The sequence below is a fragment of the Pinus tabuliformis genome, chromosome 5_2 (genome assembly GCF_031772625.1).
Source record: "Pinus tabuliformis cultivar Carrire ecotype Pingquan chromosome 5_2, CPIR1, whole genome shotgun sequence".
Lineage (NCBI taxonomy): Eukaryota > Viridiplantae > Streptophyta > Pinopsida > Pinales > Pinaceae > Pinus > Pinus tabuliformis.
The window spans coordinates 1,008,678,778-1,008,696,058 of record NC_142306.1 but is presented as its reverse complement, the minus strand read 5'-3'; positions in this window follow the sequence as shown (position 1 = coordinate 1,008,696,058).

Genomic DNA, 17,281 nt, shown 5'->3' with positions numbered 1-17,281 from the left:
AAACCATAAACATGGGAGGGAGATCGATTCGGAGAGAACCGCTAGTGTTAACAGTCTCTGATGCTGCACAGGAAATCCTGGCAAGAGCCGGGTGGCTAACTTATTTCAACCGCTTGCAGGAGTCTAACGAGACTGTGGCAGCTGAATTCTTGCAGAACTTGCAAGAGGATCACTCCATAGTGAGGAGGAGACACATAGTAGTCATCAATGACATAATCGTAGAGGTCTCGGGACTGCCAACCACTGGGCTTGTATGGACACTAAAGAAGGAGAGATTACAAAAGATTATAGAAACCTTTCAGGACGAAGGCCAGAGCCTGACAATTAGAGAAAAGGGGGTTCTGTCAGCAGCATTAGGAGAACCGTGGGCAGAATTGGCGAAGACCATTCAAAGCTACATCACCTGTGAAGGCAGAAAAGACGTGGTAAGACCATGACATCTTAAACTCTTAGTTGTACTAAAGCAAAAATGCTCTGTAAATTTACCTGCATTTTTGAATTCATTACTTCATGATGTTGCACGGAGCATAAAAAAGGCACAGCATGTAGAATCAGTTGTTAGTCATCATAGGTTGATACGGTTAATAGTCAGCCATAGCCTTACCAATCAGCAGAGTCGCTGGGAAGAGCTAATTGCCATAATACAAGGAAGATTGACCGCACCATCCCCAAAACGTAAACATGCCACCAGTACACCCGAGCATCCAGAAAAACGCAGCAAATCGGTCCGAATAGCACGGCTACGAGGGAGGCTGGAGAAGCCCCAAGGAAACACCAGCTAGTCGGTAGAAATAGAAGATGAGCAACCCCCACGATTAGAAGGGGAAGACGATGAGAAAGGAGTGCAGGAAGAAGAGGAAGGAGAAAAAGAAGAAGAAGCCAAGCAATCTGAAGAAGAAGGAGAAAAAGAAGAAGAAGCCAAGCAATCTGAGCAGGAGGAGGAGATGGAACAGCAGGAAGGTAGCCCATTGCAGGACCCATTAGGATAAGATGAATTGGCCAAAGTTTTGGCCAATATGGGTGAATATGGCCAACCTTCTAGTCCATCAGACCTCCATGCCGAAGAGAAACCTCAGGAGGAAAATGCACCTGAAGAATCACATGCAAAGGAGGTAGAAGAAGAGAATCTGCCCATTCATGATGAAAACATGACAGGAGATGCAGAATAGGGACAACCCGTTCCTAGACAGACGACACCAGAAGAAACTCCGGAGGCAGGGGGTCCAGAAAAGGAAGTTAGCCAAGAAATAACAGAACCAGCTAGGGTTCTTGCCCCGGAGCAGCCAGAGCAGAACAAAAAAGAAGCACCCCAGGAACAAAATCAGGAAGTTCGTCACAGTCCAGGCGGAAGTGAACAGACTGCTATTCCTTTTAAGGAAATTCAGGAAATTAAGGAATTGCGAAAGGAATAGCAGAGATTACTGAATATAATAGTCTAGCTCCACCAGCAGATTAGGATTCTAAAAGCAAGGCAAAGGGTAAAAAGGACTTTGGGAAAGAAAAATGCAACCACTCCAGCAAAACCCCTCAAGCCAAAGGGGCGCAGGACCATAGTCCATCCTGCTGTTCAAAACCCTGTCGAAAACCAGGCTGCTGTTCCAAATGATGCTGGGGAGTAGACTGTTGTTCCAATTGAAAAGGAACAGCAATGGACTGATATCCACGTTAAGATAGAAATGGATGAGATGTTGACCCGCGATAAGGAAATTCAGACGGAGACACCACCTTCGGGAGTGATCAGAGTCATGAACTCAAAACAACGCAATAGGAAAATTCAGGTAAAACTCCCGGCCTCCACTGCCGCATGGAAAAGAGATCCAAAAACGGTAACCCTACGAAAGGGTTTGAAGCAAGCTCAGCAAGCAGTAGAAAAGCTTAGAGAGCAAACGGTCCCTCGAGAAAAGTATGAAGAGCTAAATCAGTAGCTTAGGAACATCAATCTATCCGAAAGCTAGGCCTTCGAAGGGTGGCGAAGGGAAGAAGAAAAAGTCGTGAAGGTAACTCGTAGGTTAGATATAGTTATCAAGCAGATGGATACCTTATGTTCCTTATACAATGACGTCCTAGCATGTAGAGCCCCTGCTAAGAATTATGCCTTGTTTTTAATGGAACGATATTTGCAATTGAAAATAAAGGCTGTTAAAGCAGGTGCTCCCATACAAATTAACACCATCGATGATTTTATAAACTGCTGTAAGCACTATGGGGTAAAAGTTCAGAGACTACTGTGTGAGTTTTACTTACATAACCTTGTATTAGACCAGGAGACCGAGCTGAACCCTGGGCCTTTTGTTGGGGATATCCAATTACAGGCATTTATTTCATTTGGGGTTAATCAAATTAAATGGCTTAAAGCCTATAATGCTTTCCAAAGACAAGAAAATGGATTAGATTTGTGGATAAGAGCTGAGCCTAGGGATCCAGTACAGTTGTGGAGAAAACATAGAAACCTCATGAAGACTCCAGGTGTAATTGAAGCATTAGGACCCATGCATGAGGCAATCATTCGACAGGGATTAGAATACTTTTTCTCTATCAAAGACCCTGCCATTGATGTAGCTAAATTTCGGTATCATATCTCTAATCCGAATATCCATCTCAGGGAACCATTTAAGTATGAAAATTTTAAATTAGCCGCCAACCGCTTGCACCTCTATGGCGAAGTCATTTTGAGGGCGGGGCCATCCTGGTTAGGATATAGGTTTCAGAGTCCAATTATTTGGTACCCTGAACCTGGATACCAAGCCCTGTATGAGATGCTTGAGGGTCAGACAGGCCATTTCTTTGAACACCTAGTTATGCATCATGGTTGCAGGCCTTCACATGAGATTCCATCTCTAGTCTACTCACTCACTGCCTTACACATGAACTACAATGTTTTCATGAGGGCATGAAAAATGGTAAGCAGGGAGGTGTGTGGAGTACTAAAGAAGGTATGTTTTTGGTAATTATTTCAGCATCTTTTCATTAGAACTTACAAACCTTTTTGCATCATGAAATCAGAAAACAATAAGGAATTGTAATAAAACATGTGAGATTAATATGCAAGACAAAAACTCTAATAATTGTCATTTCCTTATGCAAGAAGGAGGAAAAACGAGAATTTTCCGTTCCAGAGGAAAGGACAAGGATGGGTTAATCGCTGTCCCTTTGACGGGAGACCGTATGCAAACAAGGCAAAGAAAATTAAAGCGAATCAGCGCTGGAAAGGAAGTGGAGATATCGGCTTGGCGCAGGAAAGGAAAGAGATGACTGAGGACTAACGGTTCGGCGAATCGGATCGCTATTTTATCTATTTCTGCACTTAGATATCTCTGCCTTCACCCTTATAAAAGGAGCAGCACTGTTAGCTCGAGGAGGGTTGGTTATGTTTTATGTAATTTCCTTTAAGATCAAAACTTTGATCATCAAGTCTCATTAAGAACCGATCTATTGTAATTTTGTTTTATGAATTAATACAAACTCGATTGCTATTTCATCCCTGAGTATGGAATAACTTCAAGCGGTGTACCCCTAGAGGCTAAGGGCCCGGCCCTGGAGGACACTTGCTCCTGTACTATTACATTTGGTTTATGCGTGGTTTGCTTATTAGCGTGATTTGGTAATCTGATGTGTTTTGTTAGTTTACATTGCAAGCTCTGTTATGTTTACTTTACTGAGATAGAACTATTGCATTGACTCTGCAACGTATCACTGTTCTTCTAAGTGTTAACATAATACTGTCAGTATTTACAGAATATTGTTGCTGTTTAATTACAGAGCCTCTGTGCTGTGCACTTATTACGGAATTCATCTTAGCGATTATGTTCTTTGCGATTGTTGGATCTATAGACATTGCTGTTCCATTCTAAAATGTAGTCGTAATCTTTTATAACTAAGAGTGATAACTGGTTTACCGAGATTAAGTTACTATTAAGGTGTGCCGTGTGCATATATGGTTTTGAAGTGCTGTTCTATAATTCATCATTAACCAGAGTTGTTCCATTTTGTTGTGTTGTTCAATTCATCCTTAAGAGTGAAGGATTTCCATTTGATTCCTGTAGGTCATGATTCGTGCATTTGATCTTGTAGACTAAGGTGTTACTGCTTGCTAGACTTAGTTGCTATTACAGTTTCAGATTTGCTGTTCTATTTGAGATTTGCTGTTCCATTTTAGATTTGCTGCTCTATTTCTTATTTCGCTGTTCCATTTCTTATTTGCCATTCCATTTCCTGTCCTTTGTTATTTTGGTGTGAAGAATGATCCAGGGCTGTAGTGAGCACTGAAATTTACTGCCTGGCTCCCAGATCCACGATCTGTTCTCTGATTTACCATAGTTCCATCAGTTTACAAAGGGATGAGTTACTGCTACTGAACCCTTGATGGATAACTTGCTTAGTTTTCTGAATGAGTAGTTTAATCTTTTGAAGTAGTTTGATGTAAACAAGCATCCATTTACTCTTGTATTTCTGAACACTGTACTACTAGCATTACTATGACAAATGATAGCCTCAGACTGAGACAATCTTTGAAATAACAAAACGTTCCTAGATAGACAATTAATGTGAGGTAATTAGAGGTGAAAGAGACCCTTTTTATAGCTCCACAGGAAGCACAGAGAAAACAGTGAATGTTAAAAACTCTTTGTCACATGAAGAAGATGATGAGGAGATGGCTGAAGTACATCCCCAAACAACAGCACCAACACAAGGGCAGCAAGAGACACCCTTGAGGAGAAATGAAAGTGCTTCTCCAAGCACACCACAAGGAGGAAATTCAAGTGCTTTTTCAAGTACTTGTACACCAAATGAAAGAGGTAAGAAGTTCAGAAATTTAAGTGACATTTATGAACAAAAGGCAGCGAATGAAGGTATGAACTCTTTGTTTGCTTTATATTGTCATGTTGATGACCCTGTTCATTTCAAAGAAGCAATTAAGGATAGGAAATGGATAGAAGCTATGGATGAGGAGATCAATGCCATAGAAAGAAACAAGACATGGGATTTAGTTGATCTACCAAAAGGAAAGGAAGTCATTGGAGTTAAATGGGTCTAAAAGACCAAGAGTAATGCTGAAGGAAAAATAGAAAGACACAAGGCAAGACTGGTTGTCAAGGGATATAAGCAGCAGTATAGGAGAGACTATGAGGAAACTTTTGCATCGGTTGCTAGAATGAAAACTATGAGAACAATGCTGTCCATAGCAACACAAAACAAGTGGAAAGTTTACCAAATGGACGTTAAGTCAGCATTCCTAAATGGAGTGTTAATGGAAGAGGTTTACATTGAACAACCTCTAGGCTATGAAAAGAAAGGCCAAGAGCACAAAGTGTGCAGATTGAAGAAAGCTCTTTATGGGCTGAAGCAAGCACCAAGACCGTGGTACAGCAGGATAGATTCCTATCTCCTAGAAAATGGATTTGAAAAGTGTGAGGGAGAACCCACCCTCTACATCAAAGAAAATAATGGTAAAATACTAATTGTTGTGTTATATGTTGATGATGTTATTTTCACAGGTAATGATGATTATCTTATTGAAAATTTCAAAACAGTCACGAAAGAAGAATTTGAAATGACTGACATGGGTTTGCTGAGATACTTCTTAGGAATAGAAGTAGAACAAAATGGAAATGGGATTTTTATCTCACAAGCAAAATATGTTAATGAAGTGTTGAAAAGATTTAATATGCAGGAGAGCAAAGTAGCAATCACTCCCACAGTGATGGGATTAAAACTCAGCAAAGAAGACAACAGTAAGGATTTTGATCCTAGTTTGTACAAGAGCATAGTTAGTAGCCTCATGTATTTGACTGCAACTAGGTCGGATATAATGCATGCTGTTAGTTTAATTTCCAGATTCATGGAGAGGCCGAAAGAATCACATTGGCAGGCAGCAAAAATAATTCTGAGGTATGTTAAAGGTACTAAAAGGTTTGACATTTTATATACTGTTTCAGGATGTTCAGATTTAATTAGATACACTGATAGTGATTGGGCTGGAAGTGTAGATGATCGGAAAAGCACATCCGGCTATGTTTTTTACATGGGTTCAGGAGCCATTTCATGGGCTTCCAAAAAACATCCTATTGTAGCATTGTCTACAATAGAGGCAGAATATGTGGCAACTACAGCAGCAGCATGTCAAGCAATTTGGATGAGAAGGATGTTAAGGAGTTTATGCCAAGAGCAAACAAAAGGAACTGTGATTTTTTGTGACAATAGTTCAGCTATTGCATTATCCAAGAATGTTGTGTTTCATAAGAGAATGAAACACATTGACACAAAGTTTCATTACATCAGGGAATTGGTAAACAATGGAGAAATTGTTTTAGAACACTACAGAACTTAGGAGTAGGTTGCTGATATTCTGGCCAAACCATTGGGGTAGAAAGTTTTGAGTTTTTGAGAAAATGTCTGGGTATGACTGATAACCCAGCAGTTGAAATTAAAGGGGAGTGTTGAAATGCTAATTCCAACTATAGCAGAAAACCACCATGGGAGTTCCCCGCACCGCTTTTACGCAACAGTGGTATTTCTCGGGGAGGCAGCGCGCATGTACACCGGCTGACACGTGGCCATAACAGTTTTCCAAAACAGCCTTTCCCGGGCGCATAAAGTTTAGTAAGAAAGGGCCTTGCGATATTGTCAACATTCGTCCGATTATTGAGGGCAAGATCAACGGTTCATTACTGCATGTATGACGGGGTCACTTCAGGTGTCAGGGGACCATCTCCCGCAGGTCCAATCGAATCCTTTGAAAACCGTATGACAAAGTTAATAAAAAAAATACATATCACCACATGAAGTAATTAATATAGATTCATTACGGTTGGTAAATGTAGGTGGAAAATTTATTTTTGTTTTAATTCACGGATGTAATTTTTTTTATGGCACATGTAAGATGTAATTTCATATATATGTTTTTTCTTGAAAAGTAATGTAATACGCAGGCCAAAAGGAAAAAAATGCAGCAGCGTGAATGTCCATCTTTTTTTGTTAAGAATGAAAACCCAATACGCACCAGCATGAATATAAAAAAAAGGGAAATTTTTTTACACACAGCAGTGTAAATTTGCAAGCAGAGACAGAGTGTTTTTGTAATGCACAATAGTGCAGACACAATAGTGTTTCAGCAGTGTTAATTTTTAAGGAGAGACAGAGTAATTTTTTTTTTGGAACTCCATCTGAAAAGTTCTTGGTGAAATCCCTCTGTTAGAGGAAGTCTGTTAATTTTGTAACAATAAGTATTGGTAATGAATACAAAGTTCTTTTTGTGTGTGTTGCTGAAACTCTGTCTTCCCATAAACAATTTTTTTTTGTTCCTCTGTGTTAAAAACAGAGCACTATTCTCTATTCTGTTCAGTTCCATTTTTGTTTGGAATTATCAGAAATTCCCAACAAATACAAACTTAACAAAAAAAATAGAAAATATATTCTTCTTAACGCAGGTTGAAGGTTACTGCTACAAAAAATTCTAGAAAATCTATGTAGCATTTTTCACCATTGAAATTATAGTATTCTCATTAAACTATGCGAACCTGCCTCAATACTCCAGTCTCCATCAACATTTCCCAAGCGCAAACCTCAATACTCCAGTCTCCATCAACATTTCCCAAGCGCAAACAACCCAAAGCTGGAGTGTGAACACCAGTTAACTCAGCTCGATGTAGATTATAAGAAAAGCATAAAATTATGGTGCTCCACAAATATACAGACTGCCGTAGAGTCAATCACTCCCTTTGCATCGAGATTATATTTCTCAGACTCCAACCTCCAATATATCAATCATGTATGATAAAAATATATCAATCATTGAAACTATAATTCTAAAAACCAAGTTCTAGGAGAATTATATAATCAATAGTGACCGTGAGTGAGAGGATTATGCCGTAAGGCGTTCCCCTCTGAAATCAAATTTCTGTTTTGCTTAAGTGTCATCTTCTGCAACATGCAACATACAATTAGATGTTAAACGATTGTACAAATTTCAAGTGTAGATCAAATTAGTATGCATTAGTTATTGGTTATTAAGTGTAACGGTTCGCGATTAACCCTTTGTGACTACCATTCTTTGAGGAAAAAATGGTTTACAATAGCACTAACAGTTGGGGAAAACCTTGAAGCACCCATAGTTGCATTCAAAGTTAATGGCAAAGCTGCACACAGCCCTTCTTCCTCTGCAACATCTGCAAAAGGTGGAAAGCAGCTAGCCACACCCTCCTTGCATCACTGTAAGTTATCTAGATACTTGTGGCTGCCATGGCCTATCATCATCCTCTTTTCGTGTGCAACTAAAATTCGAGGAAGTGTCGAAAGGTACCGTCTTGATGCTAGGTTATTAATCTCCTATTTCACATGTTCCGGGTTCATATAGTATGCTATTTCCTTGATATGCCACAAATTCCTAAAATCGATTGCAGCAAGGCAAATTTGAGTCATAAGAGTTTTCTTTTGGTAGTGCATATAGTGTTTTCTGTTTTCTTTGTAATAGCGTATTCGTTTTCCCCCGTGTTTTTTTTCTAATCACTGGATTTGAAACTATATCTATGATATTTCCGCTGAACTGCGCGTTTGTTAAGGTGCGGTATCTTTTTTCTTGTTTTGGTAGTTTCGGTAAGTAATTTTAGAGATTCTTTTTAAGTTAATGTATATAATCTTTTTTCACATTCCAATAGTGGTTGATCAAGATTGACCCCAGAAGTTTACCAGGCTACATAAGATTCAATGCCAGCAATTCGAGATAAAGATCCAGATCATTACCCAAATCCATTTAGCGAGCATCCAGGCTGAGAGCTACTCGAGTGGTGATTTCTTGAGCAAAGGTGTAATATGGATTTATGTATAATGCCTTCAATGAGGGATGCCTGTGTGGTCAATGGCAACGGGAAGCGACATGGGTGGAATGAAACGGGACTGGGAATGCATGTTGTAAGAACTAAGAACAGGAGTACGTCCTCCCTTCAGTCCAGCATAGTGGCAGGAACTGGAACGCCAGGCAATGATTTTCGTGTACATGATGGCCTGTGTCCTCGTGCCGCCTGAGCTTATTGTTCCTGTTCAGAAAAGTTTGCTTTCTCTTCCCCAAAGATCTCCTGAGCTTCCTCCTCATCATCATCTTCCTCCCCACCCCTAAGTGCAATAGTCAAGTTTATTACAGATCTCCTGAGCTTCCTCCTCATCATCATCTTCCTCCCCACCCCTAAGTGCAATAGTCAAGTTTATTACAGGTAGGTTCTGTAAAACATAAAGCTTTATTTGAAGTTGACAGGCATTTTATGTTATGGCAGTCGCACCTTGGAGTTAGTTCCACATGGGATTCGCTGGCAACATGAATACAGAACCTAGAAGATGTCGGAGAATAGACGGTAAGAAATGGCATTGCTCCAGAGACGTCGTTCTGGACCGAAAGTACTGCCAACGCCACATGAATATGGGCCCCCATCTCGGCACGAAAGAATATGGATGTACAACACTGGTCTTCAGTTCTTAGAAAACATCATAGATATGGTATTTGAACCTTTCCTCATGGTATTTGAATCTTTCCTCGAGTTACCAGCGGTGAAATTAGAATTCTGAGAATGGATTATACTTCCCACTGGAAGGATTTCAATGTGATCATGTCTCAATTTTTATTTTTAAATATTCCAGAATTGCTTTAAGCACTAGTTTATTGTATTTGTCTAATGAATTGTGTGCTTAATTTAATAGAGAATTTTTTAAACTTTAAATTGTACTCAATGTGATCATGTCAATTTTTTGTTTTTAATGTTTTAAAATTCCTTTTACAAATATAATAAATTAGTGCTTAATTTAATAGAGAATTTTTTAAACTTTAAATTGTACTCAATGCGATCATGTCAATCTTTTGTTTTTAATGTTTTAGAATTGCTTTAAGCACTAATTTATTATATTTGTCTGGTCAATTCAGCATGTTAAATTTAATCGAGATGTTTTTAAACTTTAAATTGTACTCTACAATTATAATTATAAAAATAACAAAAATAAAAATAAATATTAAATTTATTTATATACTAGAATATTTTAAACCATTAAAATTTAAAATCCAATAAAAATTTAAAACTTATTTCACAGTAATTAAAATATAAAATCCAATGTATTCATCAGATAATGAATGAGTTCAACATTTAACGATCCCTTCTACATGACGCTGCATGAAGGTCACTGTGATGTCTTTCTGTTGCAACATTTTTGAAGTGATCCTACCCACGGTTATAAAATAGATTCCAAATGCTTATACTGCATCTCTCCCTAGTGAAAAGAAATGCTCACATCAATAAATAATGATGTCATTAAAATATATAGATGAATATCTTATAAAACAAAGCGCCAAAATCTTATAAAATATTTTAGTGTGAAATTTTGCATGGCCTTCTCAAAAAAACGCTATGATCAAATAATTTAATCTGAAATATATTATAATTTCTTTTAAATATATTATTATACAAATAAGAAAGTGTGCAGTCATTTTGTTTTAAATATATTATTAAACAAATAAGAAAGTGTGCAGTCATTTTGTTTTAAATATATTATTAAACAAATAAGAAAGTGTGCAGTCACTTTGTTTTATGAGAGATTTGAGAGATTTGAGCATATAATTTTGAATAAGAGGTTAATAATTTTTATTTTAAATATATAAATAAATTTAGTATTTTGGAATTTGGATTTTTTGAATTATATAATTTAATTTTACTGTCATAAAAAATTTCTAATAAAATTTAAAAGAAAATTTGACAAAAAAATATTTCTAAATTAAAAAGTTAAATTTTTTCATACTAAAATATGTTATTTCAAAGAAAAATTTAATAAAAATTAAATAAAGTATAGTTTTTCTATAATTTTATATTTTAATATCTAAAGGTTTTAAGAGGATATGAAAAGCAAATATAAACATAGATTTATCTCAAGTCTTGGGGGTAAAACCAATTTGTTGTTGTCTTTTTTGTTCATTCATTTACCACTAAAGTTCTAATTTTCGTAGGATAATGCCCTACAAAAAATTATATTTCATTTTTGAAATTGTTGGAAAAATTCAAAATTTATTTACAAAATTGTTATAGTCATTTGTACACACATATTTTAAACTATAAAAAATAAAATTTCTTTGTACAGGTTGTCATAGGACTCATGATTTGTATGGCTAAGGAAGCATTTATTGAAGTGAGATTTCATTGATGAACAAGCTTCCTTTCCTTTTCTTGATAAAGTATTTCTCAACATAGGACTCATGATTTCTAAGGCTAAGGAAGCATGTATTGCAGTAAGATTTCATTATAGCATGGTCTTTGCCCTGTCTTGATCTTCTTTTTTCTCTTTCAACACTTGTCAAAGAACCATTATTTTGTTTTCATTATGGCATGGTCCTTGCCTTTTCTTGATCTTTGTTTTTTGTCTTTCAACAGGTGACAAAGAAGCATTAAATTAGTGTTATATGACATAGGACTCGTGATTTGTAAGGCTAAGCAAGCATGTATTGCAGTAAGATTTCATTATAGCATGGTCTTTGCCTTTTCTTGATTTTTTTTCTCTTTCAACACTTGTGAAAGAAGCATTAATTTGTTTTCATTATAGCATGGACCTTTCCTTTTCTTGATCTCTTTTTTTGTCTTTCAACAGTTGTCAAAGAAGCATTAATAGTGTGATATGCTAGAACCATTAATTAGTGTTATGTGACATATGACTCATGATTTGTAAGGCTAAGAAGCATGTATTGCATATAGCATGGTCCTTGCTTTTTGTTGATCTTTTCTTTTTTTTTTTCAACAATTGTCAAAGAAGTGTTAATTAGTGTTATATGCTATCTATTGCCTTACTTAGCTAATTAGTATTATATGCTATCTATTGCTTTACATAGTGTTATATGTTATCTATTGCCTTACTGCTTTTCCTTTGCAACATGTGGTACAAATGCTAGTTATTTATTGTTCACAAAAGATATTGCACAAAAAGATATTGCAAAGAGACTAATTCTAATTTTATAATAAGTAGTTTTTTTAGATACATTTTATTAATAAAAAAAATTAATTTCAATATAGGAAATTAATTTTTTTAACCTTAACATGTAAGTGAAATTCATTAATATCAAAAAAAAAAAAGTATTTCGGTAGTAAGCAGCCAGTAGTTTCTCCAAAGGTACTCGTGCACTCGTACAATTGAGAGACACGCACAAAGGAAAATACAATTGAGAGGCCGTGGAGATGAAATTTGCTCGGTACACACTGCCATCACACATAAAGAAAAATTGCAAAGGCAAAAGCGAGTTATGCAATTACAAACTCGATTTCAGGAGTCCGCGAGCCTAGCGGTGGGAAATGAGTAGCAGAGATTAGAGTGCCCAACAGGACTAGAAAATGGCTTGGCACTTTTGGCACAACCAATCCGTTTTTAAGCCTTGTTGGGCTCTATTATTTCGACCAACCACTTCCTAGGGCTATGTTGTGGTATTCATTTGAATTCAAATTTGTAATTGCGTGACGGGCTTTTCCCTTTGCAATTCTGCTTTTTGTTTAATGGATGCATTCTACCAATGTTATAGTTCCCGCTCCCTTTAGTTACGATCTTGGAGAATTTTCCTTTCTGAGTGCTTCTCAATTTTGTGAGTGCACAAGAATGGTACCTTACGAGGTACTAGTGGCTGCTTGCTACACCTAGCCACTACTCCGCGATCTTCAGTGTGTGCTGAAATCAGAGAGCCCCAGCCACTACTCCGCGATCTTCTGTGTGTGCTGAAATCAGAGAGCCCCAGAAAAGGGATTGCAAACCATTTGGGAGTCGGCACTTTCTCCACCCGGAAGATGTCACCCGCCGCAATCATTTGGGAGTCAGCACTTTGACCACCCGGAAGATGTCACCGGCGCATACGGTGAGGCATTTTTTGCTAGTGTTGTCGATTTGAGTTAGATATTTCTATTCACCCTCCCATTTCATCTAATGACATAAATGATTTTGACAAATTTAAATAATTTCACCATCTCAGCATTTAGGGTAATATTTTACTCTGAATTTCAATCTATTTTATTTGGAATATACGAAGTATTTAGAGATAAAATGTTTTGAGGTGTAATTTTTTAAAAAATTTAAATAAATTTTAAAAAATGATAAAGAAATCTAATTTTTATTATTTTATTAAAATTTTAGCCTAAATAATGTTAGAATGATAAATATTAATATTTAACATTATATTAAATATTTGAAAATGTTAAATATTTATACAAAAAATTATAATTTTAATAATTAAAATTTATAATTTAATTAATTAAAATTTCTAATAATATTTATTTAAAAAATTAAAGTAACAAGATGTTTAAAATTCCTTATTATCTTTATATTTTTTGAAACTTTATTTTATTAATATTTTCATCCAATTTTATATAAAAAACTTTCCTTTTAATATATTTTCACCCAAATAAAAAATTATTTTATTTTTAATGAAATTTATACTATTCACACCACCGTAACTGTGGAAGGGTTGAAGGCTATTAGAAAAGATGGATCAATGTGTTTCCAGAAAGATGGATTTTTTTAAGGAATAATACCTTTAAGAAAGAAGCATCTGACCGTGACCATTTCCATGCAGGAAGTATAGTCTGAGTCGGGTCGCATATTTTATGGAACAAGTAAATTTGGACTCGTAAGCATCACTTTCCATTAACAGTAAAAGTAAAAAACAAAAAGACGTTCATTTATTATGCAAATGTATAGAAAGTGCAGCACATTGTTAAATAAAAGTATAAATGTATTATTTGCAATAAAGTAAAATGTCATAAGATTAATTTCTTACTGAAGCTTACAAGAAATTCATTTTAATGTTATTTTTAATAAAAGGAAACAGTTGTTCATGGGCTTTGGATTGACGGTGAATGGGTGCATTGTTAAGGCACTCCTTGCGATAGGTTACCGGTTCAAATCCCCGTGGGTACTTAGGTTAGTCTAATAGATAAAAATAAAAAATAAAAGGAAACAGTGTGTTGAAATATACTATATTGATATAAACATATAACATTTATACTTAGGTTAGTCTAATAGATAAAAATAAAAAATAAAAAATAAAAGGAAACAGTGTGTTGAAATATACTATATTGATATAAACATATAACATTTATTTCTTGAAAATTATTGGTATCCTTTCTAAAGGAAGGATTTCTTAAATGTTTTATTACAACTATAGTTGCAATAACATTTGTTTTTATAATATAATGTAAAATAACAAATATAATTATTAATGTTATAATGGAAAGGAAGTGGTTTATGTTGAACATAGTCACCTATAAAATAACAAGATTAGATCTATTTTAATTTTTGATTTAGCAAATGTGGAGAGCTATCGAATCTTCTGATATGCAAAGTTCTTCTAGAGTGAAAAGAATTTGATATGGCTTTGCATTTGAGGGATCCAAAGTTAAGATGGATTGAGAGTGGTTTAATTTGGCCCTTTAAATAGGCTACATTCCACATGAATATTATGGCTCAATACAATAGATTCTCAATACCATGGACCATTTTTGTTTATAGAAATTTGACATCGCTCTGCATTTGCGAGATTCAAAGTTAAAATGGATCGAGGGTGGTTTAATGTCTCTCTTTAAATAGGCCAAATTCCACATGAATACCATGGGTCAATACAATAGATTCTCAATACCGTGGACCATTTTTATTTTTTTATTTTCATAAGATTATGATATTTTATTTCATTTTATTTTATTTCCCCAATTTAAAATATTTATCTTACATTAAAACGATCTTTTAATTTAATTAATTTTTATTTTCTTATATTTCTTGACAAATTTAATTGGAGACTTTTCCCCTCAAATAGACTATATTTCACATGAATACTATGGGTCAATAATATGGTTTGTTAAAATTAAATAAAAAATAATAATCTTACCTATATTTTATTTTAATTATTGGTTTTATTGATTTTATTTTATTTTTATTTTTATTTAATTTGACCAATTAAAAAGCTCCATAGGACATGACATGACATTAAAACTCTTCCATACTAGTTCTCAACTCAACAAGCCATGATGGTAGTTAACATAACATGTATGGATACTAACATTACCTGCTTATGGAATAAGAATTCTGGAATAAGGCTTCCAAATTTTTAATTTAGTTATCAATAATTATTAGGTGAATGGAAGAGATTTAACTTCAATGAAAAAATCTAGATTTATCTCCAAAGTATTTATGTGTTTTTTGAGCTTTTAACAAAATTGGTTAATTAAAAAAATTTCATATGAACAGGCATCATACAAAAGAATTTTTGGTTCTTTCAGCATGTAGTATTGATAAGCCATGGTTTAGGCCTATGATATTGTAAGTGGTATTTTTTGGTTCTTTCAACATGTAGTATTGATAAGCCATGGCTTAGGCCCATGATATTGTAATTGGTATTTAAGGATTAATAATCTCCTTGGTAAAGTGAGGTAAATATATTAAAGTTTTTTTTGAAATGTATATAAGTTTCACTTATATATTAATTATTTTTTACATTTGTTAATAAAAATAATATAAAATAAAATTATAGTTTAATTATATTTTATGATTTTTTTCAATTTTACTAATGTAATATGTAGCATGAAATAAGTATTTTCATGCTTACTCACATTTACCAATTATTTAATTAATATGACTGTGCTATTTACTAGAATGAAAAAGTACATAGTCTCATGTGTCAACATGGTTAGTATCCATATACATTATGAAAACACCTAATTCCCCGTTCCATAATTACTATAGAGAAAACATATAATTCATTGGAATCATGGATGATTATTTTTATAGAGTAATTTAAATAGGTGACAATTTTTCTTTGAAAATATATATATTTTTGGACACGTTTTGAAAAATTCTAGTTGAAATTTTTGGAAATTCGGGTTAGAGATGTTAAACTGTGGAAATCTAGGTTAGAGATGTCAAACTATAGAATTTTAATTTCCCTAGAAGATTTTGAGGGTTTTGAATCTTTTTCTACCTTCAAATTCTTTAGGGGAACCCTTCTAAATCAATATTTTTGACAAAAATAAAGAATATCTAATTTTGGTGATAAAGTTACCATCTAGTTGAAATTGTCTCCTCTTTAGACAAAGTCGTCGCTGTTGTCATTGTTAACCTGAGGATAATGTTAGATATTGTGCTCTAGTCGCTTTCATTATGGACATGAACTTAGTCATTTTGATTATGGACATGAACTTAGCGAGAAATATAAGTTGAACGGACTAGCTCCTAGGATTTATTTTTCTGGGTATTTATTTGATTTTTTTACCTTTAATTTTAATGTCACAGCCAATCCCAACAAACTCATTTATAAGACATTTTTTTTATTCAAACTAGTATATGAGATCCCTTTTCTATTTGACTAGTGAAGTCTCGAAAAGTGTACAATAACCCTATGATTTGTTAGGATGAATTTTTATATTACTGACTTTCTTAAACTTTTTATTTTTCAGCTTGTTCTTTTTTCCTTTTTATTTTCTACTTTTTGTTTTGAATCTTTATCCTATTTTATTTTTAAACATTTTCTCATCTTCAACTCCCCACTTCTTTTCTTTATTTTTCTAATATTTTTCATTTTAATATTTAAATTTTACTTTAATTTGATGTATTACATTTCGTAAATTTACTCTTGTTAATAAGTCATTCTAATTAATAGTTTGTTATTATAGTTCAATCAATTTTCATAATCTTTAATATGCTTAATCTTTTTTCTTTTATCTTTTCAACTATTTTTTCTACCATTTCATAATATTTGTATTTTTAGATTTATAACTATTTTAATTTAGCAATATTTTTTAACCTTTTATCTTTGAATAATGGGTGATATTTTATATGCTTTAAAATAGCAGCTTGGATATATTTAAGTTTAGATATATGAAGTGTGGAGGGATCAAATTTCTTGTAATGAAAACCCTTTTTTAAAGTGAAAAAAATTTATGTTTTAATTATTATTATTATTTTGTTTAGTTTGACCAAGTCAAAATATTTACATAATATAACAAGACAAGAAAACTTCTCATCCATATTCGGCTCACTCTAAAAGTTTGATAAATGTCATAGTGGAATGAACTAGCTACTAGGATTGTTTTGGGTCATTAATGATGACTAAATTATACCAAGGTGCACATACTCTATCCTCCTCTCATTTGAGCATATGAATCGTTACATCTCCCTTTACTCAAATTACTAGTAATAAAGAAACTTACTTTTATTTTCTACACCACCAAAGGTCTAGCCATACTAATTGAACTCACATTTTTCATTTTAATTTATAAGAGGTACTATGTTA